Source organism: Rattus norvegicus, chromosome 14 (genome assembly GCF_021556685.1).
Source record: "Rattus norvegicus strain SHRSP/BbbUtx chromosome 14, alternate assembly SHRSP_T2T, whole genome shotgun sequence".
In the NCBI taxonomy this organism is placed as follows: domain Eukaryota; kingdom Metazoa; phylum Chordata; class Mammalia; order Rodentia; family Muridae; genus Rattus; species Rattus norvegicus.
In genome coordinates, this window is record NC_141547.1 from 103,475,775 (window position 1) to 103,498,475 (window position 22,701).

Consider the following 22,701-nt stretch of genomic DNA (forward strand, 5'->3'; position numbering starts at 1 on the left):
TCTATGGACACCCAGATATTTGCCCCATTACTTGCCATTTCAGGCTTGCTTTTGCTCACTCTGCTCATGTGTGTTGCCAAGGTAACTCTTTCATGATGACATAATGGTGAATCATCCTGGTGTCCATATGGTCTCTCCACATCACTCTTCTCTTTTTTTCCTTTTATTTATTAATTTCCTAATATTAATATATTTTATATATTTACATTTCACATGTTATCCCCTTTCCTGGTTCCCCCCTCCCATTTCCCTCTCCATGATTCTATGAGGATGTTCCCCGTCCACCCACCCACTCCCACCTCACCACCCTGGCGTTCCCCTACCATGGGGCATTGAACCTTCACAGGACCAAGGGCTTCTCCTCCTATTGATGCCAGACAAGACCATCCTCTGCTACATATGTGTCTGGAGCCATGGGTCCCTCCATGTGCACTCTTTGGTTGGTTTAGTCCCCGAGAGCTCTGGAGATTCTGGTTGGTTGATATAGTTCTTCCTATGGGGTTGCAAACCTCTTCATCTCCTTCAGTCCTTTCTCTAAGTCCTCCACTGGGGTCCCTATGTTCAGTCTGATTGTTAGCTGCAAGCATCCTCATCTGTATCATTAAAGGTGGTGGTAATCAAGCACAGGTCTTCTGGAAGAATACTTGGTGCTCTTAACTGCTAATCCACCTTGCCAAAGCCCGCTGTTAGCTTTGGAAGATGGTTGTGTTAAATTAAGAAGTGTTGTTACTATGAGAACTTTATATTATACCAGGGCCTTCTGGTTTGGTCCTTTGTAAGTGATGCGGCAATTTTTAAATTATTATTTGATTGTTTTCAATTTTTTTTTTACCTTGGCCAATTTTCTCTTTCTTACTTGATGTGTCTCTTTGTGAATTTATTTATGCTTATCCTACTATCCTACTCAGAACTTCCCATAAGTTTACATTATTGGTTTTTCAATACATGGGGAAAGCTTAGCCACTGTATCTTATAAAATGTTTCATCCCTTATGACTCTGTATTTCTGCCTTCTGGTCTACATCATTGTCTTTAATATCAGCTGTTCACTCTTCTGCCAGTTCAAATGGACTGTTCCATCCATACAGTTTATCTCCATATTTCTACATTTTGAAGACATTGCTGCTCTTCATGGATTCTTCTGTAACCACACCTTCCTGGCTTCTTATGTCACAGTTCCCTTTGGTTCCACAACATGTTCATAATGACTATCCCAGGGCTTGGTTATGCATCATAGCTTTGACATCTGATCTAGGCAGTAGCTGCAGTTGACTGTATTAGTTTCCAATGTGTAGATCACACTTTCTTATTTCTTAGCATGACAACTGTTGTTGGAAACTGGCCATTTTAGGTTATGTGCTACAGCTCCTAGAGACCGCCTCTCTCCAGGATCAGGTTTTGGTTTTCATTACTTGCTTTCTCTTCTGCTCAGTGACTTGCTGGATTTTGTTAGTGAACTCTGTTTCCTTCTGTCCAGTGTTTCTTTTCTCCAAGTCTCATCCTCAGGGGGTCATTAGCATGCCCGTGGTCACCCTAGGGTAATTGTTGCATTGGCAAGATTCCTTTTTTTCTGACCAAACTCTGTTGTTAAGCTCTACTAATGATCAAATTGTTATTGTTTTCAATAATATCCTCAGATACAAATTACTCTGCGATGAATCCATCCCTTCTTGAGAAGAATAGTATCTGAAATCAGTGTTTGATTTTCATTGTGATCTTAGCAGTGCTCTTTCCAAATCTTATTCCCTGGCCCCTCCTAGTAAGCAACTTGGCCTAGTTTGTGTTATAAACTGAATCTGCTCCCAGCTGCCTTCTAGAGCAGCATCCGCTGACTAGCCTGTTGCCCCCAACCCCCATGATAATGCAGATTCTGCTTACTTTTTACAGATTTTATTTTTAACTAACATTTTAAAACATAATTTCCCTCCTTTGTCCTCCTTCCAAGATTTTGCATAAACCCCTTGTTCTTTCTAAAATTCAGGACCTCTAATTCTCTAAATGTTGTTGTTAGTGTTGTGTGTATGTGTTTCTAAATACATAAATATGACTTTATCAGTTTACGTAATGTATGTATATGATTTCAGTGCACATACTTGTACATATATGATTTCAGTGCTTGCCACTTGGTATTAGATAGCCAATTGAGAACTTTCAGTAGGAAGGAACACTTCTCCTGCTCTCAGCACCCCTTGGTTGCCCAGTAGGAAGGAACACTTCTCCTGCTCTCAGCACCCCTTGGTTGCCCAGTAGGAAGGAACACTTCTCCTGCTCTCAGCACCCCTTGGTTGCCCAGTAGGAAGGAACACTTCTCCTGCTCTCAGCACCCCTTGGTTGCCCAGTAGGAAGGAACACTTCTCCTGCTCTCAGCACCCCTTGGTTGCCCAGTAGGAAGGAACACTTCTCCTGCTCTCAGCACCCCTTGGTTGCCCAGTAGGAAGGAACACTTCTCCTGCTCTCAGCACCCCTTGGTTGCCCAGTAGGAAGGAACACTTCTCCTGCTCTCAGCACCCCTTGGTTGCCCAGTAGGAAGGAACACTTCTCCTGCTCTCAGCACCCCTTGGTTGCCCAGTAGGAAGGAACACTTCTCCTGCTCTCAGCACCCCTTGGTTGCCCAGTAGGAAGGAACACTTCTCCTGCTCTCAGCACCCCTTGGTTGCCCAGTAGGAAGGAACACTTCTCCTGCTCTCAGCACCCCTTGGTTGCCCAGTAGGAAGGAACACTTCTCCTGCTCTCAGCACCCCTTGGTTGCCCAGTAGGAAGGAACACTTCTCCTGCTCTCAGCACCCCTTGGTTGCCCAGTAGGAAGGAACACTTCTCCTGCTCTCAGCACCCCTTGGTTGCCCAGTAGGAAGGAACACTTCTCCTGCTCTCAGCACCCCTTGGTTGCCCAGTAGGAAGGAACACTTCTCCTGCTCTCAGCACCCCTTGGTTGCCTACAGTTCTTTGTCTGGGACTGAGTCCCCATTCCATGTTAGTATGTCTATTGGTGCTTTTTTCTGGCCTGGGTCACATTTAAGCAGTCATGAGGATGAAACTTCGTGGATGGAACTTAATCTCACAGCAAACTTCCTATTCACCTGCCTCTTAGAATCTTCCGAAATGATCTCTGGGGCTTAGGTGCAGTACTGCTGTTGTAGCTCTATCAGTAAGCTGGTTCACATGGTCACTCACTCTCTACATTTTGATTTAGTTGTAAGTTTTTATAATGGTCTCTGTCCGTTACGAGGAGACATTTGTTTAATGAGTCCTATAGTTTTCTGTGGGTCTACGGACAACTCTGATGAAGAACTCAAATGTGCTTCGCCCTTTTTATTCGGGGGATTTGTTACTCTCTGGCTCTTGTTAGAGAGATTCAACAACCCAGATGCAAGATTTTTATTTAAACTATATATACATTAGTGCACAAGCATATACATTATATATACTATCAACCTACCAAAATTGCAATATATATTATACTTCACATTACAATTAGTATAAAGCAATATATTTATATGCAATATATAGAATATATATTATAGTATTAAAAAACAAGACCAAGTAGATCCTCCATAATACAAGAAGGCTATGAACTCAGGAAAGAATCTTACCTCTAAGTGCAAATCACTGGGACTCAGCTTTAGCAACAGGAAACAACTGGGGGGGGCGGGAATTCTGACCATGCTTCTCCCAGAAAGCAGCACGCTTGGTCTCATTATGTATGCATTGTTGATTTCAAGACAGTATTTCTTCTAGGAACCTTGGCTGTCCAGAACTATCTCTGTAGACCAGGGTGGAAAGAGGGTGTGATCTTGGTTAAACTATCATGGACTCTTCTGTTTCTTAAACTTCAGTAGCTGCTCTGAGCAGCTGTTTCCTGACAAACTATACCCTGTAGGAAATTCTCTGGGAACTTAATTTCTTTTGATAGCTTCTCTAATTTCACTGAGGAGCAGGCCAGCAGAGCAAGTTATTCTTCTAGTCTATTTTGAAATTTTTGTTTTAGAAACTCCAGAGTTTGCATTGCAAACCATCAAGAAAAGGAAATAAGCACTGAACCCCAGTCCTGGACACAGACTTGTCCATTGAGTGAATCTTTCTTGAGAGAGTCAACTGATCAAAACAAGCTAGTGGAGTTTTGTGTTTGTTTGTTTTCCAGTTTGCCTCCCAAACCAATCACGTTTTAGTCACTAGCTGATTGTTTTGTGGATATACTTTATAGCTCAGTTCAATGACATGGAGTAAGAGTTCACCACCTAAGTTCTCTTAAAATGAAAATAGTTGTAAAATAAAAAATATAAACAACTAGCCCTGGAGAGTAAAAGAGAAGGAGAGGGTGTAAAATTGGTCTAATCACTTGCCATTTAACAAGATGATTCATCCCACACTCACCACTATCCCCATAGAAGTTTTTATGAATGGAGATGGATGGCACATTACACTTAGTAATTTCTAGCATCCCCCCTCCCTGACTTTCCCTTCTTTTCTGGATTACTTCTACCCCTGGACTTGTCAATTTAGCTAACTATCCCTCTTACTGCTGTTAGAATAGACTAGCTGTTTGGATCATCGGTTTAGTCCATATTCTTGTCTTCCCTCTGAACTCTGTTGCATTCTTCTTATATTGGTGTCCCTGATGTCTTAACCCAAGTGTGTCTTCTCGTCAAACGAGATTTATGTAAGAGCTGATTGCATTCTCAGTGACTGTGATTGGCCAGGTATCCTATAGTCCAGTTATGAAATATGCTATCCCTTATCTTCATATGGAAAGAAACAACCACAGAAAATAACATATAAAAACCAATTGCAATTCCTAGTATTGACAACAGAAGAAACAAGCCAACAGAACTTAAAGGTGTTTGGGCACTGATCTTTGAAGTCTTTGCTGCGAATAACAAGAATGCATAAGGTAATGGCTTACAGAGGCCCGTGCAATGTACGGCACTCTGATGAGAACCCAGGTCTACCACGAAATGAAATCCTGACAGCTTAATAATACGAAAATTAACTAATTGATTGATTCATTAATGAGCTCATTCTGAAGGATTTATCTAGTTTCTGTCCCTATAGAGCAGAGGCGAGCTTTCCTAGAGAAGGTAAGATTAGACCAAACCTCATTCCCTACATACTTGGGGATGAATCCAGTCTTATTCTTAAAGTCTATGAGAAAAGGACAAGAATAAATATGAAGTTTTATCTGTGATGTGTCTCATATTTAAAAGTTAAGCCAGCCTCGTAAAATGTTGACTCTCCTAGTTTTCCTCATGCTTTGAAAAATCATGCCTTCTCAGGATCCTAAAATCCAGACCATCCTCTGTCTCTTGAGAGTTCCTACAAAGTCTTGCTATAAAAGTCTGTCCCGTAGAGCTGGGTTTCCCCTCTTTCCCCTTCCTCTCCCTCTCCTTCGTACTAGGCTGTGTAAAGAGTGACAATTTACTTATTTATACTAATGTCATCCTTGCCCTGCCCTTTTCAGTACACTGGAGCTACGTTGTTCAAAGTGGGACACTGAGGGTCCTCCAATGTGCCTTCTGAGAGTGAACCCTGTTTACCTGACTTCAGAGACTCTCCTTCAGAGAGGAGTGAGCCTGGCCACCATCTTCTAAAGGACAAGTGAAGCAAAGGCTTTCTCTCCCATGCCAAGGGAAGGGCTGCTTCTGGGTCCTAGTTTCCATCATAGAGGAGTCATTAACTCCTCATTGCTGTTCACGTGCATAAAGACAGATTCCAGCGAGACTGTGTCTGAGTTTGCCCCTATTGAGAAGATAATTTTATTGATGTATTTTTCTTCACCCTTAAAACTTCTTTCCAAGGAGAAGCATTGTGAATCATATAGAATTATATTTCATCCTGCTTTTCTATATAGCTTTCCATTCATTTCATTTCACTTTTTTGAGACAAAGTCATCCTGTATTTTTTTAGACTGTACCAAAACTCTCAATCCCATTGCCTCTTCCATACTCATCTTCCAAAGGTCTTTCATTAAGGTTTTATTTTATTTTATTTTAATGAGCTGCAGCAACTGTAACTTTTAAAATAGAAATCTCTGAATATAAAGTCTGTGTTATTAATAGTTTTTTGTCTTGACTTCATTTCTCGGGGCTTTTAATAGTGGATTCTATTTAAAATTAGTTAATATTGTAGCAGTTGTGAGTCATAGATTAATAGTGAAAAGTTTCTAAACGTATAACACAATGCAAACATGAATGTGCTATTGTATCTCCTGGTTTGTGACCAAGAAGAAGCTCCTTTGAATAAATTGAAAGAAAAGTATTTATTGCCTCTGAATTTCACTCTTTAAGTAAGGAAGCCTTCTTGGGAGGTTGGGAACAGTTGGGAATAGACAGAAGGTGAGGAGGGCTGGGCATCACAAACACAGAGGCATCCACAGTGGGGCCTTCCATGATTAGAATGCTCGTCCACAGTGGTGGAACAAGGAGGGTCAGTGGATTGAGTTGTCAGTTAGCTTGGGCCTCCGCTATGCAGAGAAATGAGAATGAAGGAGGTCAGTTCTCCCTGGGGCAAGTGGGGAAATAAGATATCATTTTGAATGTCAGTTCTTCTGCAGCTTAATTATGGAGTACTTCTTATGTGTCTAGCATTCACCGGAGCTGTGCTTTACACCATAAGCATGTTGTTATTTAGTAAAAAAATCAGAGCCAGTGTAGACCCCAGTTGATGAGAGCTGGTTTATGAAGGAAATTGAATCTAGGGCTTGAAAGTTAAATAAAATTTAATGAGATAGCAGGGAGATAAAAGAAGTAATGCAAATGGATGAAGTGACTGAAATAAGAATGAGCTCTTAGCAAACAGCTCCAGGAGGGGAGGCAGATGATGGGCCAATCCATCTGCAGTCGAGGGTGTGGCCAGAAGTACTTAGTTTGAAAGTGACTACTCCTGGGGGCAACAAATTGCCATTAGGTAAGATAATAGCACCCTAAGTCATACGAAAGTGATCCAGAGGTGTAGGGCAAGGATGATGGGGACAGTTGTTGCTGAGCAGATCTCTGGAGATGCACCAAGAAGCTCCATTCAAGGCTGTTCTAAGTGTTGATCTAACATAGGAAATGGAAAGTAATTAAATGCTTTCCAAACAGTGCGGGGGCCTAATGAATGCAGTGGTTCAGGAAAAACAAAGCATCTATAAACTTTATGAGGATCCAGGAGTGTGAGCAACATAATTCAGCAACGAGCCAGTGAGCTGGGTAAAGGTGATTACAAGCCAAGGGAAGTGATTTCCTACCTAATACCCGTGATCTCTCTTGAACTCAACCTAAACCAAGAGAAACAACAGTAAATCAATAATCCTTGACCCTATGTATCCATTCAGTTCTCTTGTATAGACTTTCTGGTCTGATCTTCCTGTCTGTACAACTGAGCAGAGAAACAAGATGACTCCCCCTACACAATTCAATTCCCCACAGGCTGCAGGTTCAGTCCAAGTTGTTGTCGAAGCATGTAACAGGCATGCCATGCTTCTATCATATTTTTAGTAAACAACTATTAATATTATGGGATAAGTTTAAACTCCCCACTTAACTTGCAAGTCCTGGTCCTGAAAGTTTAGTGGCAAGTTTTAATTAACCTTTAGCATCATTCCCTTGTTTGCCCCCTCTTTACCCTGTTGTGTACCTATATTTGTGTCTATAGATCTTAAACACTAAAAATTTTATCTTACTGGTTTTTAGGTCATGCCTTTCCAAACAAACCATCTTGTTGAAGAAAAGGGAAAAGATAGCTGTTATCTTTCCACAGCACTTCAAGATCTTAGCTGGCACTCTTGGTGTTACTCTACAATTGGGAGAATACATTTTGTTATTATTTTTTAAATCAGAATTACACTTGCTATTCTGTACAAGTTTCTGGGATTGTATCTTAGCTGCACATGTTTCCCAAGTTCAGTTTTACCTTTTATACAGGGGGCTTCAGTTTTGTAGAAAGCCCTTGTTAATGTGCATAAAGCCACCTGCCACCTTGTGTGTCTCTCAATGTCACAATTACAGGACAGCCTGTTTCTCATAAAGCTGGACAGTCTTCTCAGATGGCAGAAAGCATTAGCTGTCCAGGAGAAGGCTTGTACCTCATTTTCTGCCCATCCTTTCTCCCAGATCTGACCCAGGAATGCTTCTTTATATGGAGAGACAGAAGCAGAGCGAAATCATGCAGTGTTTGCCTCTCAGGAGCTACATGTCTATCCAGCGTGTGAGTGAAGCAGCCTGCACTAAGTGCTTATTAGCAGAAAGGACTACTTGATTATGGATCATATTTTCTCGGGAATTCTGCAGAAGGAGACCTAGCTAATAATTGCCAGGGGCGTCTATTCCCCAGATGGTTGTATACACAAACTGTTTTGCTGGAAATCCATTTTTAAATTGGTTAAAAATCAGTTCATTAACTATTTGTCCAGAATGAAACTTACCAGAAATGTAGTTGAAAAGAATTTTTCTTTTTGGAAGTTGAGAAGTTATATGCCCTGAGTAGAGTTAATTGGCGCACTCATATTTGGAATAAATTCAACACAGGGTCTAAAATTTAGTTTCTGTTTCCAGAAGTCATCAAACTAATGGTGAAGCTGTCTCTTAAGCTGGAAAGACTTGTTGTTTTTTCTTTTGTTCACTAAGCTATTATTATGATTAATAAAAGTTATATCTATTATGAACATGATCTTGATTATGCCAATAATTTGCCTATATTGAATACCTTTTTCTCATAAAGAATTAATTGTATTCCAGGTTCTTGAATTTGCCATTAAAATATCGGCTCTGAGGACAAGATACCGAAAGACATCCTCTCAGTTGATGGGGTAACAGAGCTAATGAATAATTTACCTTCAAAATAGGAAACCCTTAAAGTCAGATGTTATCAATCAGGGCATGGTGGATGTAACTGCAATCCTAGCTGGGAGGCTGAGGCAAAAGGACTGCTGTGACTTTGAGGCTCCGTACCAAATGCTAGTCTCAAAGGTTCATATATGCCATGACTCTAGGAGAGATGCTTCTAATTCATCAGACCCAACAGTCTTTTGTGTAGTGATATTTGAGAGAGGAACATCTCAAGAAAAGGGTTTTGGTAAATGCTGAGTGCGGGTGAAAGTTTTCTCAATAAGACTAAAGGCAGTGCGTGAGGAAAGGGTTAGTGGGTGTGGAGGATGTTGGGGAGACACATCAGGAGCAGTTAGTAAAGGGCTTGGGCAATGAACTTCACTTATTTTCTGTTTTAGCCCAAAGCCAGTTCTTCAATTAAGCTCATGATTTTATTCACAAAGCCAACTTCTTATCGTTAGGTCTCATGTGGACCAGAACCCTGATACTTATCACAGAGGCTTTTTGATTTGGAGTAGTAGAAGCAATGGGATGTGGGCCAGCTCTCCATTTTCCTGCACTCATAAGACATTTTCTCCAAGGCTGCGGGAGCAGCTCATGAATAGCTGGGAGCCAAATTTGGCCCATTTCAAATATTATTGCATTGTCCACCATAATGATGGTAATAACCTTAGTAATGAGTGTGCATGAAGCCAGTCCCTCTACAAAATGCACAGCAAGTCACACTCTTTGCCTGTCCTTAGTGAATACCAAGAAGGCTTTCCATTCTCCATCCAGGGACAGCCACCGTTGAGAAAGTAGATGATCACTTTCTTCCTGACATTCTGGCCTCTGGCCATGAATATTGAAAGCTGTTATCCTCTGGGGCTACTCATTTCCTTCTCCAAGAGGCTTTAATGCTTACGGTAAGTATACTACCTTGTAACCCAAATGACCTTAAATAATGTTGGCTGCCCATTCTATAAAGTATTCCTCAAAAAAGGTCAGATTCAATACCTAATATTGATGTAAGAGGTTCAACTAATTCCACTGAATACAGATACCCATCTCTAGATTTCTTTTTTCATATATAAAGAGATTTGCATTCGCTTATCTAAACTCTTCTGTCACCTGTCAGTCACATCTCAAAGATTTTCTCCATTTTTAATCCACATATATATATAGTTAGTTAGTTAGTTAGTAAGCAGCTTATTGATCATCTTAATTTTGTAATAAGAATTAGAATAATTTGCAAACCCATATGAAATACTATCTAGTAAAAATATACAAGCACCTAGAGAGAAGAAATACAAGAGAAGGAATGGAGAGGAGAGGACAAGACCTGAGTGACAGAGAAGGGAGAGAATGGCTGGTTTCAGATGTGGGGGATGTTAACATAGTTCGTAGACACTGTCCCATGATACAAAGGCTTCTTAAGATATGTGAGCTAGTAAGAGATGCAACACAGCTCTGAACAGGTTCATTGGGCTTATTTTGATTTCAGAGATAGGTTGACCTGACCCAGTGGTTCTCAGCATGATGTTGCTGGAACCCTCATCCTGCTGTAGTTGTATTCACCTAGTCAATGTTTACAGACAGAGTTCTGCTGTTAGGCAAAGCTTGCCCCTAAATTTTGCACATTCTATTCCCCCCATCCTGTCTCTCTACCCCTCTTTTCCTCCCTCCTTCTCCCTCTCATTTCTTCCCTCCCTCTCTTCCTCTCTCCTTAGGCGTCTGAAACCAAAATATGGGCAGAGTGCCTGCATTAACATAGACAGTGCAAGAAAAGGTTCTGGATGTCTGGGAGTATCTCAGCCATTCGATAAAGATAGCAGCTCTCAACTTGGGCACCAGTGTCAAGATAGTTCGGAGTTTACAAATGGTCCTAAGAGTGATGTAATTTCACAAGCATTAAGGTGACTGATGTTTCTCCCTATTTTTTACTGTAATAGCCTGTCCTGGCCTGATGAGTTTGGAGTAACCTGCCTTGCTCAGGACAGATATTTGATTGTAGAAAAAGACTTGTCCCCTAGCAAGCCTAGACAGCATGTAGGTTTTTCCTGGGTTCTTTGCCCTGCTGACACATAATATTCTTTCTGCTGGCAGCCTCAGTGTATATTTACTAATCATCCAATGAAGAGCTGTGATTTGGATTTCCTGAAATTCTATTTTTATTGAGGTGTGTCCAAATAACATACACGGTAGCAATATAACACATTTGTATGAGAAGTAGTTAGCTCCACGTAGGACCTCCATGAGCTCCAATGCTTTATTTTTAAGGATTAAGTATATACAATTTGAAAAGATTATTTTAAACATCAATTTTCTATTTTTCTTTAAATAAGTTTTATTTATTTATTCATGTATGAATATGTACAAGTGAGTAGAGATCAGAGGGCAATTTATGGCAGCCAGGTCTCTCCTTCCATAGGAGTTCCATTGAATTCTGGACCTCCATTGTGGTAGCACCAGTCTTTGTCCACTGAGCCATCCCATCAGACCTCACAAAATTGTTTTCACTGTGGTCCGCTGACTTACTATGCTTTCAAGTGCCTCGTTGTCTTGGATGCTTTAAGAAGTTGCCTTTCGGCTCACCTAGAGTTGATCTCATTAGTAAAAGAATGAGTCCACAGAAAAGAGTTTCTAAAATTATCCTCTAGCTCAGAATTGCAAGTTGGCTCTTTCAGTCTGCAGATAAGTTTCTAACGCATTATGCTTATGTTATCAAGCATTACACCTGACATCCTCTCATAAATGCTGCATGCATTTTAACTTATTTTAATATAGTGTGAGCTGGCTTGTAGCATTCTCCTATAGTTACTGAAGTTGAATATTCTCAGCCACATAGTAATGGTAGGAATGCTCATCTTGTCCCTAAATTTTACTCAACTGGGGCACCATCAGCTAAGGTTCCTTCCGAGTTTGTATCTTGGTTACTTCTTCGTGTTTGTTGTATGTTGGAACCAGACATGCAGTTCCTCTATTACTTCTAAGAAACCATAAACATACTTTGACAAAGCTGTAACCAGAGACACTTAACCACCTTTTGCACTGCATTATAGTCACAGGGCCAGGCTGCTCAGGTGAGCTGACTTTAGGAGGTGGTAGCGTGCGTAGCTTCAGAGGTCACTGACATGGATCAGGGCACACCTGTCACACAAGTTACTTTGAAGACAGGGAGAACCAGATGATTATAGAGACCCGACCTGCGATGGCTGTATTTTCTAAAGGCTCACCTTGACTTGGGTCAATGGTGCAAGCTTTACCCTTGGGACTAAATAAGAACAAGTAGTTTTCTCAAGTATCAGGTGCTGTGATACCAATCAACAAATCAGATGCTGAGTCTGTGAGAAAGCAGGAGGTCAGTGGCAGTGATCATCCCCTCAATCCAAATGAAAGTTGTTTAAACAAAATGCAGAAATTAAGATATTTCCTTAATAGATGCATGCCAGGTCCAAGAATGAGTACACATGGACAGCTCGCTGGTTCTAGATTTATACAGCTCAAAATGATGTGATGATGCCATATGTTGGGAAGATAACCCTGAAAAGAAAAACACCATGGTCTATAGCAGGTGACTCTGTTAATATTAAAACAATGATGATAACCATGTGGCTTCAATACATGCTCTCAAGAACTTGATAGCACCAGGATCAAGCTGATGTAGGGGCATGAAGTATAAGTATATGCCAGAAGACCACATGACCAAACATATTTCCTGGAATGTTTTTAAAAATATCAAAATAAATGCAAAGAAATATTCAGTAAAATAACAGAATTTTAATACATATGGCTAGTATTTGTTATTTGGTTCCTCCCCCAACTTTCCTCCCACTTAGGTCCAAGGTCCACATTCATTCTCTCTCTCTCTCTCTCTCTCTCTCTCTCTCTCTCTCTCTCTCTCCCTCCTTCCCTCCCTCCATCCCTCTCTCTCTCCCCCATTAGAATACAAACAGATGTCTAAGAAATAAATTGGTAGACTAAAAACAGATAAATGAGCGAAAGAACATCAAGCAAATAAACCACCAATAACAACAGCAACAACAACAAAAGAGACAAAGAAGTCACAAGAAACACATACCTGAGGAGATACACAATTTCACACACGCAGTGAACCCATAAAAGCACAACACTGGTAACATAATATGCATGCAAAAGACCCGTGAAATAATAATAAAAATAATTCCCAGACAAAGCATTATGAGACAAGAAACCTCCAAAAATGCCAGTGAGCTCCTTTTGTGTTTTCCATCTACCATTGGGCATGGAATTTCTCCTTAAGAGTAGTTATACCCAGTGAGACTCCAGTAGAGAAAAATATTTTTCTTTTGCAAGTTATTAACTAGAGATAGATTCTGGGCTAAGGATGGGGCTTCTCTCAGGGCTAGGACCCCATCTCTATTAGAATCCTTCAGTCTCAGTATATCCTCCCACATTCTCTTTGTGTTCATATGTGTATCATCTGTCCTGTGTTTGGAAGTCTTTAATTTCTCGGTGTGCTCCATCCCCCCTAGCTTTTAAAATCTTTCTGCCTCCTTTCTTCTTATGGTTCCTTGAGCTCTGAGGGGAGGGATTTGATGTAGACACCTCATGTAGGACTGTGTATTCCATGGTCTCTCGCTTTGTGCACATTGTTCTGTTATGGGGCTGGATTTGTTTCCATCTACTGCAATAGGAAGCTTCCTCTGATGATTGATCTATAAATATAGCAAAATTTCATTAGACGTCATTTTATTCCTGTACCACTTTAGAAGAACAGTAGGGTTTGGGGTTTTCCCTTGATCCCTGTCCCACCTAGTCTCAGGTTCTTGGCCACCTGAGCACTGTTGTGTATAGGTTCCATCTCATGGACTCGGCCTTAAAGCCAGTCAAATACTGGTGGTCACTCCCACAAGCTTTGTGACATTATCGTAAATATATATTGCAAGCAGGTCAGTATTGTATCTGGGTTGGTATTTACTTTTCTCCTCTGGCAGTGTGCACAGGACCTTACAGCTCCAGCTTCATGAACACTGGTCAGTAGGCAGGCACCAGCTCCACTTCTGTGTGTCAGTGACTTGTGTAGGTGTCTCTTGCAATAGGAGCTTTGGCGGTTTGAGTAAGAATGGACTCCATAGGCTCATATATCTGAATTAGGGTCTGAGGTGTCTCTTTAGAGGAAGTTTATGTCATTGGTGGTAGCCTTTGCGGTTTCAAAAGCCCATGTGAACATGATTTTCTCTGTCCCCACCTTTCACTCTGTCTCTCTGTCTCCATCTCTGTCTCTGTCTCTGTCTCCGTCTCTGTCTCCCTCTCTCTCTCTCTCTCTCTCTCTCTCTCTCTCTCTCTTCCTTCCTCTCTCTCTCTCTCTGTGTGTGTGTAAATCATGAGTTAAAGCTCTCAGCTACTGCTCCAGCACCTACCTGCATGCCTCCATGCTCCACACAATGATAATAATTGACTAAACTTCTGAAACTGTAAGCCAGTCTCCTTTGTTTTCTTATATAAGAGTTCCTTTGGTCATCTTTTTCCAGCAATAGAGCAGTGACTAAACCTGGGTCCCGAATAGTCAAGTTAGTTAAGGGACAGCAATCAACAGACTTGTCTACAGTCTGGGTTGTTTTGGGTATCCATGGAGCCTTTTTGGCCAGAAACTCGATTACATATACCCCATTCCTACAACTGGAGGTTTCATTTGTTGATGAGAAGTGTCTAGCTGGGGCTTTGTCTGGCCCATCATTTGGTGATTCCAATTTTATATAGATATGTGTTTCTACTGTTAATTAGGTTTCCATATGACTCCTGAAATGTCCCTCAGTACCATCTCTTGTTCCCTGTATTGCTTCCTTGATCCTTCTTTTCCCTTCCTCTCCTTGTTTAATCCTCCCATTCTAGTCTTCAGAACCCTGCCCCCACCCCTCATCCATAACTGTCTCTTGTATTTTCCTTCCTAGGGAAGTCTCTCATCCCTACTCACATAACCTAACCTTCATGATTAAATGGATTATAGTCTATTGAAGGCTTAACAGCTAGAATCTACATATATGTGAAGTCATACTATCTTTGTTTGGGTCTGAGTTATTTTACTCAAGATAATTTTTCTAGCTCCATCCATTTACTTCAAGATTTTATTGTTTTAGTAGCTGACTTGTATTTCATTGTGTAAATATTCTACATCTTCTTCCTTTGGCAGACATATAAACTGCTTACCAACAGTCATAGAGCAGCGGTAGCATGGGTGAGAGAGCATCTCTGTGGTAAGATGTTTAGCCCTTTGTGTACATGCACGAGAGCTATATTGCTGGATCTCTCAGTAGAAAGATTTCCAGTTTTCTGGGGGAAATGTTACAGTATTTTCTACAGTGGCTTTGCAAGAAGGGACGATAGATCTCAACAAGTCACCTTGTTCCCACCTTGCATGTCCATCACGTTGACCTTGGTACAGGCTGGACAGAGATGAGCTCAGTGCTGGAATAATTTTTTTCCACTGGAGAACTTCTACTAACTTTTTGTTTGTTACTTGTTTTTTTTTTTTCTAAATGTGCATGGGGCACATAGTTTATTTTTTGCTTCAGGCTGAAATGTGACCTGGCATTACCCAGAAGATGGGTCTTGTTTTGGAAACGAAGACTCTGCCTTCCAGACAAGTTGGTAAGAGTATATAAGTTAAGAAACAGAGCTGTGTTTGAGAACCAAATACACTGAGTTTAGCAACTACCTTCTCTGGACACTCATCATCCCAGGCCACGAGGGCTGCAGATTGGCTGCTACAAACAGGAGCATCCTTATTACATCAGCAGTTCTGTGAGACCCTATGCAATACAAACGTTAGGTCTTAGGGGGACATTCTCAATAAGAGGGCTTGATGTGGATCTTCCCCTAGCCAACTGGTGGTACTGTTTGCTGACAGCCTGAACCATCTCACCTCATTCCAAAGATGTTCTGATCATTTTCAATAAACTTATTATCAAGGGCTCAAACATACTTTCTGATTTATATACAGTATGGCAGGAAGGAGGGCACAGAGAAGACAATTTGTCTCCACTCTGGCCATTTTGAGCATTATATGTACTTGAAAAAGATCCCTCTTCTCAGAAATGCATTGTAGGATTCAGGGCTGACAGAAAATCCTAAAGCAAAGACTGTTAAAATGCTGAACCCAGAAGAATTTGGCATAAATAAGACATGAAGTTAGCTGACATGAGATATTACATTTATTCCATTGTTGGTGAGGACAAACCTGGGCTTCTATTGTCACAGGTGAAAAGTGTTTTCGAAATTCTGTTCTGGTGCTTGTTAGATAAGGGGCTGCCTCAGTCGGAATAACCTGAATAAGATTTATACACATCACTGAAATGGACTCGTGTTTACAGTCTGTCCTTGCTCTGGAGGATTAACAATGCCAGGGCAGCATACAAGACTGTTCAGAGACTGTTAGGAGAAAACAGAATCTTTCAGTGTAACCTTTGACTTGTTCCTGGTTACCATTCACAGCTCAAGTTAAGTCTTGAGCAGGAGACTTACCTCATTTGTGTAAAATTGCTATTAAAAAAAAACACTGTTTAGAATATGTCTTTTGAGAAAGGATGTGGCATGGCGCACACACACACAGAAACAGAGACAGAGAGACAGAGATAAAGACAGAGACAGATAGAGGCAGAGACAGAGAGATAGAGAGACAGAAAGGAACAGAGAAGAGAGGAAGAAAGAGAGAACGAAGATGGATGAGATCTGAGAGGAGTTGGAGGAGAGGAAAGCATGATCAAATATATTAAATACATCTTTAATAAAAATAAATAACTCAAAACAACAGCTTGGTATCATTTTCACACCAAGTGAAATGCTTTACAAAAAACAAGACACTAAAAACTAAAACCCCCGTAGAATCAGATGCTTGTCCTTGATGGGCTGTTTTATAACGCTGGTAAGTCACAATAGGGAGGAGAAAGGACCTTTTCTGGAAAGCTGAAATTCAACCCACTTCGTATGCATTTAGCCTGCACAGACATCCTCTCTTGCATGCTCTCACTTGGGGACAATTCAGCTTGAGCCTGTGCTCCTAGGGACTGAGACATTTTCAAGTCCCTTTATGATCTGTGCAGAAATTATCTCGTCTTCCAAGCCATCAAACGCAGTGCGTGGGTACAATGGCTGCCTTCCAGTGAGCTGAAAAGCTCTCATGACTTGGCATACACTCTTTCCCTGGGCCCTTCAGTAATGGCATTTCACTTAATACAATATGCCCCTAACTGAGTTTTAGTGATTTCAAATGAATTTAGTCTCCTTATCAATATCCTCTATTTGGTAGTGTGTTTGCTCTTCAGTGTGCTGTGCCAATAAATCCCGCCCGTGTGCTGCCCCCTCCCTCAATTGTCTGGCTTCTCACAACAAAAGCAAACACCAGGCAGCAGAAAAGGAGGCTCTTAAAAAACTTGTCTGTATCATAAATGTAAATAACAATAAACTCAGGAGGTTGACAAATGTATGCTCAGATGGATTTGGCCAGGCTCCTGGCTGCTTTGCAAGCAGGACACCGAAGCCCTAGGAAAATTGAGCCTCAGGTTTGCAGTTCTGAAAGGGTGTGTCACAATGTCTCTCTGGAAGGACGCCTGGTGTACCCAGGATGGAACTCCAGAGTTCCCTTGCAAATACAATAATCGGTTCCAGAGAGAAGCAGCTGCGGTCTAACTGAAACTCAGAGACGCACTTGATAAAAGTGTTTCCGAAACTGGAAGATGTAAAGAGAAACTTTATGCCCCATTTTTATTCCTTATGACCATATTTCAGAGTGTGCCCCCCTACCCGACACTCTTTACTTTGAAGGGCAGTATCTCATTAGGAAAATACTTGGGTATTCGCATGACAAACTGGGTTCTGGTCAGCAGAAATCATATAGGAGACAGGGAAGCATGGCTACCAACTTTAATCTCAGCACTTGAGAAGTAGACCTGGGACCTCCTGGCAAGCAGGCTAGCTAGAATAGCCTAACCGGAAAACACTGGACATTAATTTCCAGACCTCTACCAGGACATGCACGTGTGTACTTTGCCAGTGAACATGTATGTACACACACTGGACACATGCACACCACTCACATATGTACACTGGGAAAGAAAGTACTGAAAAACGCATGCACGCCTCCCCAATTTGCCTCGATGATAACATTCCATAATGCATCCCTTATCATTCCTCAACACTTTCAACTCCTCTGGGTCCCTAGGAACTATTATCTTTGCCCCTGTTGTTTTCCTGGATCAAGAATGTTATCCTCGTGGAATCGTGAGATTTATCTTGCTAGTCAGTGTGATTCTCTGCAGGTTTGTTTAAGTTCTTGCACAGGTCAGTTGTCTTTTCTGATTTATTGCTAACTTGTATCCCATAATATAGCATGCTTTGCTTAATCGTTCATCTACTAGAGGGCAGTGAGAAAGTGTCTAATTTAGGGCTAACATAGGTTAGAGCTCAGTGCACATTGCGTACAGATTCTGTCTGAGCATGTGTGTACTTCTATGGTACAAAATGAAGGAGTACACTTGCTGAGTTACACTGTGATTTAGAAAGCGTCAGCCACTTTTCATGGTATTGTCCTTTTACAATCCTATCATAGATGTGTTAGTGGTTTCTGCATTTTCTCTCCTACACCAGCTAGCTATTGCTATGGTTTTTAAAATTTAACCCATTAGTATTAATGTATGTGTCTGTCTGTCTGTCTTTATGTGTGTGTGTGTGCACATGAAGGGTGTGAGGGAAATATGTTTGCTGCAGCACAGATCTGAAGGCTAGGGAACACAGCCTTGTGGAGTTGATTCTCTCCTATTTGCGTGTGGGTTCTAGGAATGGAACTCAGGTTGCCAGGCTTATGGGTGAGCGCCTTTACTAGCTGAGCTGTCTCACCAGGCTTGTTGGTTTGGTTTGTGCCAATAGCTCAGAGTTGTTTGTCTTCATGAACTAAGGAGCATCTTTCCATGTGCTTGTCTAGACTATATCATTTTCCCTTCTTAATGGATTGCATTTTTAAATATTGAGTTTTCAATGGTCTTCAATTACTGTAAAGTATCATTTAGAGTTACATACTTTATAGATATTGTCACTTAGTCAGGGATGGTTAATCTTGGTTGGTCAACTTGACAGGGTGTAGAGTCACTTAGGAGACAAATTTGGGTATGGCCGTGAAGAATTATCTAGGTAAGATTAACATCTGAGCATATCTGTTAGGGGTTGTATTGATTAGATAAGTAGAAAGATTCTTCCTAAATGTAAGCTTCACCTTTCTATGGGTCAGGGACCAAGACCAGAGAGCTGACAGACAAGGACCAGAGCAGTAGCATTCACTGTTCTCTCATTCCAGCCACAGATGAATTATGACCAGCTACCCAAGCTTCTGGCCCCATCACTTCTTCACTTTGATCGATTGTATTAGTGAACTGTGAACCAAAATAAATCCTTCTCCAGGAGTACTTTAATCAGAGTATTTTATCACAGCAACAGGAAAAGTGACCACAACAGAAAAATTGGAAGCAGGCTTACGTCTGTTACAGACATGATCATGTGGTTCTTCCTTTAAGAGATGGAGTTTAGAGTATCTCTAATTTACTGTGGTTTTAAGGAAGGATAACCCAGAGACACATCATCTCCTTAAGAAGGCCTTCATGCAGCATCACTGAAGTTAGTGTCCTCCATTTGGAAGAAGTGTTTGGTGCTCGCTTCGGCAGCACATATACTAAAATTGGAACGATACAGAGAAGATTAGCATGGCCCCTGCGCAAGGATGACACGCAAATTCGTGGAAGAAGTGTTTGATGAGACACAGTATCAAAAAGAAAATGTTGTTTACCCACAAAAAGAATTGAAAGGGCTTCAAAGAATAAAAGCTAAAGGCAGTGTCGATTGCAATAGCAGCACTGAGAAAAACAATAGCTCAATCCCATCTGGGTGGCTTACGGAGCCTTAGGACCCTCACTGGATCAATACATAGCTTGGTTCAGAGATCTACATTTCTTTGTACATTTACAAATTCAGGAATGTTCCGGTTCTCCAATATTTTCTTTATTTCATTATAACCAACCTCTGTCCTTGTAGAACTCACTTTTCAAGGAATTGATTCCAGTCTCAGCTTCAATTTGCTGACTTTCACATACCACCCAAATGTTTCTTAATTTTTTATTTCTAAATACAACTGTGCTGGAGAAGAAATTACTCATCTACATAACATTTCTTTTGCCAAACACACACTTCTACTTTCACTTAAAAAAAGCCAAAATAAATGTGAGAGTTCATTATTTATAAAAGTAATTTTTTAATTATCACATCTGCTCTCGTATGTGTGTGTGTGTGAGAGAGAGAGGGGGGGGAGGGAGAGGGAGAGAGAGAGAAGGAGGGAGGGAGGGAGGGAGGGAAGGAGGGAGAGAGGGAGGGAGGGAGGGAGAGAGAGAGAGAGAGAGAGAGAGAGAGAGAGAGAGATCAGAGAATAAGTGTGATACCAAGGAAGCTCTCTGTTCTTGTGTTTCAAGCATTCAAGATCTAATGATGGCACAGATGTTTAGACAACTGTATCATTGCATAAGTCTGTCATCAGCCATTCCATGTTTATCTAATCCTTATCACTCACATCTCTTTTGTGACTGAAGATACCAGCTACCAGTTCCTTAACACCCACACTTATCTGGTTACATGAGGTCTCCTGGGTCCTTCCCTTAACTTTCAGCTTGTATATTCCCCATCTCATATTCATAGTCATGTCATCTATCCTGTCTCTTCATCTGTCTTTGTCTCTTCCCTGCTTCTCTCTCAAAATTTTTGTTTAATTTGCATATTAATATGGCCAGTTTCGTGATTTAAAACCCCAAACCAGATCACATGACAGGATCCCCTTCCACCCCTTCCTTATTTTGTCTTTTTATTTTTAACTTTTATTAAAAGTTCTTTGTGAATTTCACATCATACACCCCAAATCCACTCATCTCTTTCTCTCCTCACACCTGCCCTCCACCCTTGAAACCCCCCCAAACATTGTAGAAGGTATAATCCCAGTGTGTCCCACAGTGTACCCTTTTGCTCACAGTTCTTTGCTTGTAATGCTCATTGCATTGACAAATTGGTCTGATAAAAGGCCTCTGGCTTCTGCTGCACTATCAATACTGAATCTCAGTGGGACTCCCCTCAGATATCCCGGTGTTCTCCTGCGTCATGAAAATTCAGAAGGTTTGGAAGCGTAGGACCAACCCCTTTCTGTACTCCAGCAGTTCACTGATGGGTAGTTATTGGGGTGGGCCAATCAAAGCCTTGGATCTGGGCCTGAGAGGTATCTGAGCTGCTTGGCCATCAAGCCCTCAAACTGGCTCACCAGCAAACCTGTAACCAGGGCCAGTTCTGCCCTACTGCCCAGGCTAGGTGCAGGGCCTGTTCTCCCAAGTGTTACAGCTGGTGAGAGACCAGCTCTTCCACTCTCATGGCCCCTGGGCCAGCTCTCTGGCCTGTCATAGATGGTAAGAATACAGGAGGGAAGGAGGGTATCTCTTCCTCATCTACTCCACTGCCCAGCAGACAAAGGTAGGGCTGGCTCTCCTGAGCTCAAGTCAGTTTTCCTTCTTTCCTATCCCTAGGTGAGGGATGGGGCCAGTTCTGCACAGCCCTCAGACATCAACATGCCTTTGGGAGGCATCGCAGACGAGGGACATCCACCTGGATTTGGTGGTAACTGAGCCCTGCTGCTTCAGGGCCGTGGAACCAATTATGACAGCGTCCCACCATGATCCATGGTGGCATCACCGTTACATCAGGCTGTTCCTCACTACCCTAGAGCCTCTAGTTCTGCCTCTCTTCATTATGTCCATTCCTGTTTCTCTTTCTCTTGCATTTCTCTACCACTTCCTCTCCTGTTAGTGGCTTTCAGGGTCTCTGAGTGTCTGGGGTCATTTCAGCCCTGCCTGTGCACTATGGCACCAGCAGGAGTCATCTCAGGCATGGTGTCCCCAAGCTTGCAAGGCCTCAGTCTGATAGTCATCCCTGATTAGCTCCCTGTCTCCAGAACCCCTGATGTGGGACAGGTGGTTGTCTCAGACCCACTGTTTCCAGAGAATGTTAGGTTACTAATCATTCAGATGTTCATAGGTCAGAACACTGAGCATAGACATAGCCTCTCTCATCTTGGCCACCTACTGACATGTGACATGTAACACAGCAGCCACACCTACAATACCCCTAGGGGCAGGGCTAGGCCAGAACCCCACATTTTTTAATACCACATAGGACCACAGAAAAATCCATTTGATCTCTGCCTTATGTCCTGTTTTCAGATGCAAACAATCAGGTGTTCTACTTTTATAAACATTCATATTTATAAAGATTATTATATTTTCTGCATTGCTGTAGTTCATGCTTTTTTATCTTATCTATACATTCTATTAATCTCCCCACTTTATTATAACCTGTCTTTTCTCCTTCTTTCCCTTTTTTCCTTCATTTCTTTCTTCCTTCCCATCTTTCCTTTTAGGTTTTTTGAGACAAGGTCTTGCTCCATAGCCCGGTTAAAATGTCAATCTCACTGTGTAAACCAGGCTGGCCTTGAGCTTAAAGCAATCTTTCTGTTTCAATCTCCTAGAATCTGAGGTTACAGGTGGTAGCTGTCACAGTCAACCTAACGTAGCTTTTCAGTAATTACATAGGAATTCTGTTTGTTGGTTTAACCCTATGTTATCTGTTCATTTTTCTTTTGTTAAACATTGTCTTTGTTTCCACTCCACCATTCATGGAGATATAAATATAATCGACAACATGTGTCACTTTGGGCTACAAGGGTCACACGGTAATAGCAGAGCCAACAGCTTCCTTGCTTTGTCCTTTTACCTTTAGTAAATCCCCATGCTGTCTGTTTTCTAAATTTCTGATCTTTATCAATTTTACTTGACCAGGCTTACATACCCAAAGGTGAAATTATTACCAGT

The 22,701-nt window shown here is 41.5% G+C and overlaps 1 long non-coding RNA gene and 2 other non-coding genes across 3 annotated transcripts; 2 read left to right on the forward strand and 1 right to left on the reverse strand.

Annotated features, from left to right (window-relative positions):
• The first annotated feature begins 1,246 nt into the window (after positions 1-1,246).
• Positions 1,247-19,212, forward strand: LOC103693221 (uncharacterized). Its single transcript, XR_015637736.1, has 8 exons — positions 1,247-1,394; positions 4,796-4,887; positions 8,087-8,180; positions 8,711-8,781; positions 9,578-9,705; positions 14,952-15,015; positions 15,334-15,409; positions 19,107-19,212. It is a non-coding gene; the product is annotated as an uncharacterized LOC103693221 (long non-coding RNA).
• Positions 19,213-19,454: 242 nt separating this feature from the next.
• LOC148001493 (U6 spliceosomal RNA) lies at positions 19,455-19,556 on the forward strand. Its single transcript, XR_015637805.1, has one exon. It is a non-coding gene; the product is annotated as a U6 spliceosomal RNA (small nuclear RNA).
• A 2,278-nt stretch (positions 19,557-21,834) lies between these two features.
• Positions 21,835-21,969, reverse strand: LOC120096804 (small nucleolar RNA SNORA17). The gene has a single exon (XR_015637779.1). It is a non-coding gene; the product is annotated as a small nucleolar RNA SNORA17 (small nucleolar RNA).
• Between the last annotated feature and the right edge of the window lie 732 nt (positions 21,970-22,701).